A 3,326-nucleotide genomic window follows, 5' to 3' on the forward strand; every position below is an offset into this window, starting at 1 on the left:
GTGGTCCCGACAATCACTCATGTGATAAATACTTCTCTGGCTTCAGGAACCTTCCCGACCACTTTCAAAACGGCTCGGGTTACACCCTTGCTCAAAAAGCCCTCACTTGACCCAACTCAAGTTGAGAACTATCGACCAGTGTCTCTTCTACCTTTTTTATCCAAACTATTGAACTGGCAGTATTCAAACAGGTCTCAGAATTCCTCTCAGGGAATGACCTCCTAGATCCATATAAGTCTGATTTTAAGAGTGCCCACTCTACTGAAACGGCTCTTCTATCTATAACAGAAGCCCTAAGGTCAGATAAAGCTGCAGCCCAATCCTCGGTTCTTATCCTGCTTGACCTATCAGCTGCCTTTGACACAGTCAACCACAGGATCCTGCTATCCGCTCTCTCAGCAATGGGCATCTCGAGTAAAGCACTCCTGTGGTTCGAATCCTACCTCTCTGGGCGTTCCTACAATGTTTTGTGGCAAGGATAATTATCTTCCTCCCACTGCCTCTCCACAGGGGTGCCCCAAGGCTCAGTGCTTGGGCCCCTTCTCTTATCAATTTACACCACCTCACTGGGGCCGATCATTCGCTCACACGGCTTCTCTTACCACTGCTACGCAGACGACACGCAACTCTACCTATCCTTCACGCCAGGCGATCCCACTGTCTCGGCATGGATCACGGACTGTCTATCAGACATCTCTGCATGGATGAAGGCTTACTACCTTCAACTAAACCTCTCTAAGACTGAACTCTTGGTCATTCCGGCCAAGCAATCTATCGACATCAAACTACAAATTGACTCCTCAACCATCACTCCAACCAGGGTGGTGACAACTTGGGTGCCATGATTGATGACCAGCTTTCCTTTTCAGACCATGTTGCTGCTGTCTCTAGGTCATGCCGCTTTGCTCTATACAACATAAGGAAAATCAGGCCCTACCTCACTCAGTACGCCACCCAGCTTCTGGTACAGGCCATGGTTATCTCTCGCATCGACTACTGCAATGCCCTCCTAGCAAATCTTCCAGCTTGTGCGGTGAAACCCTTACAAATGGTTCAGAGCGCAGCAGCGTGTCTGGTTTTTGATCAGCCCAAAAGGACTCACGTCACTTCATTACTCAGTGACCTCCACTGGCTCCCCGTGGCCTCCAGAATCAAATTTAAGTCACTAATGCTTGCATACAGAGTGACTACTGGGTCTGCACCCATCTACCTAAACTCCATAATACAAACTTACGTTCCTTCTCGGCCGCTACGCTCTTCCAACGAACGCCGCCTGGCTCTGCCATCCCTTCACACAAAGCAATCCCAGTCCTGGCTATTCTCATCTGTGACACCGCGATGGAACACCGAACGAGCTATCACACGCCATCAGAGCAGGGGCGTCCCTCTCTAACTTCAAGAAGCTCTTGAAAACTCATCTCTTCTGAGAACACTTCCTCTTATAACACCTCTAACTCCTAACCTCTAACATGCACTTTCTGTGCTCTTCTTCTTCTATCCCCTACAATGATCTTGTATTGTTTGCACTTTTTGTTTTGATTGCACTTTGTTAACTCTTACTTCCTTCCCTAGGTATCTACCCCATTGATGTGATAAGTACTGTGAGCTCTTACTAGTATTTATTGCTGCTAGTATGTATTGTCAGTTGTAGATCTGTAGTTGATGCTCTGTTGATGCTTGTATGTTGTTCCTCAAATATAAGTCACTTGGGATAAAAGCGTCTGCCAAATGAGTAAATGTAATGATGTGACATTTTTTGAGGGTCTGAACAAGATCCATTGTCCGGGGCGTATCTACAGTACTACAGTACTTCATTGAATGGTAATGCTGTTTTGTTGCACAATTTATCTTCAACAAATGCACGCTGTGAGATTTGCACATGGCCATTTTGCAATTTTGATAACATTTCTAATTGTGCAGCCCTAGTAAATAAATTTTTGTAAATAAATTTTGTCATTTTTTTCTACCCATTTTCCTCTCTTCTATTTTAAAACTAAACTTTTACACTAGTGTTTATGATATATTGTAAGAATACCAACACATTGTTAAGAATTGAAAATGAATGCTTGCTGTAATGCATGTGTTATTGTTCTTTGCTGCTACATTAGCAAATGCTGATCACTGGACTTCCTGCTCTCTTGTTGTAGCTCTTATGTATATGATCTGCCTAAACTGTTTGGCTGGTTTCAGTCTCTGTCATGTAATCATTTTGCAGATTTTGGCAGATTCGGCGACTTCCATTTGAGGAAAAACATACATGCGTCAGTGAAGTAAGAGATCTACAAGTGACAATAAATACTTGTATAGTATTTAGTGCAAATGATATCAATGAGATAAATACCTAAATAAGGAAGTGAGAGTTAAGAATAAAGTGCAATTGATACAAGACAATTATAAAGAGATAGAAGCAGAGCATGTTAGTGGTTTGAGGTGTTATAGTATTCACATCATTCACTCAATAACTCACTGCTGCTTTCAAAAACACAATAAATTGTTTAGAACTAATCTTTGATACAACGTGGAGACAAACATTCACACATTAAGTAGATTTTTACTTACCTAGCAGCCACAGTAAAGATGATTCCTCCATTTTAAGTCTTGGTCATCTCAGATCAGCACATTAATGTTCATCAGTCACACCAAGTAAAACCCTCCCCCTCCTTCTTCTTTCTGTAGCATCGTTGTGGTTTTCTCTCAAGCGGTTTGCAGGAAATAGGTTTTATGTTTTGTGTATTTCCACATATAGAGTAAAACAATGGTCTATAACACCTCCCACCAGAACATCAGAATCTTAGTGACAGACACATCATATTGAAGTGGGGGTTCAACAGGTAACTAATCTGTCACAGCCACAGGGCTGACACATGCTGGTCAAATCACACCTTTGGGCAGTTTAGAGTCTCAAATAAACCTGTATATCTTTGGACTAAGCAGAAATCATGCATTGTTTGGGGTGTGGCTAACTGCAGAAAGAACTTAACCTGTGTACTCTAACAAAAGGTAAACTTGTGTGCTCTATTACCAATGCTGGCTGTGTGGCTTGGGCCACATAGCCACACATAGTCATGGAGGCAGACCATGATGACTTTCTAATGTCAAAGAATGTTGCAGAATAAGATATTAAATTCAATTATTCTCAGTTAAGAGAAATGTCAGTAATTTGGGGGGGTTGTTTGTAATTGCAGGTTGACCGACCTGTATTTTATTTTTATCATGACGGATGAGGGAAGGGCAAACTGTATCTCTTCATTTGGCAACTGATTGGCTGTTCTTTCATTTTGTAGACAATACAGAGCAATAAGCAGTTTTGGATACGCCAAAAGATT

The sequence above is a fragment of the Micropterus dolomieu genome, linkage group LG12 (genome assembly GCF_021292245.1).
Source record: "Micropterus dolomieu isolate WLL.071019.BEF.003 ecotype Adirondacks linkage group LG12, ASM2129224v1, whole genome shotgun sequence".
Taxonomy (NCBI): Eukaryota; Metazoa; Chordata; class Actinopteri; order Centrarchiformes; family Centrarchidae; genus Micropterus; species Micropterus dolomieu.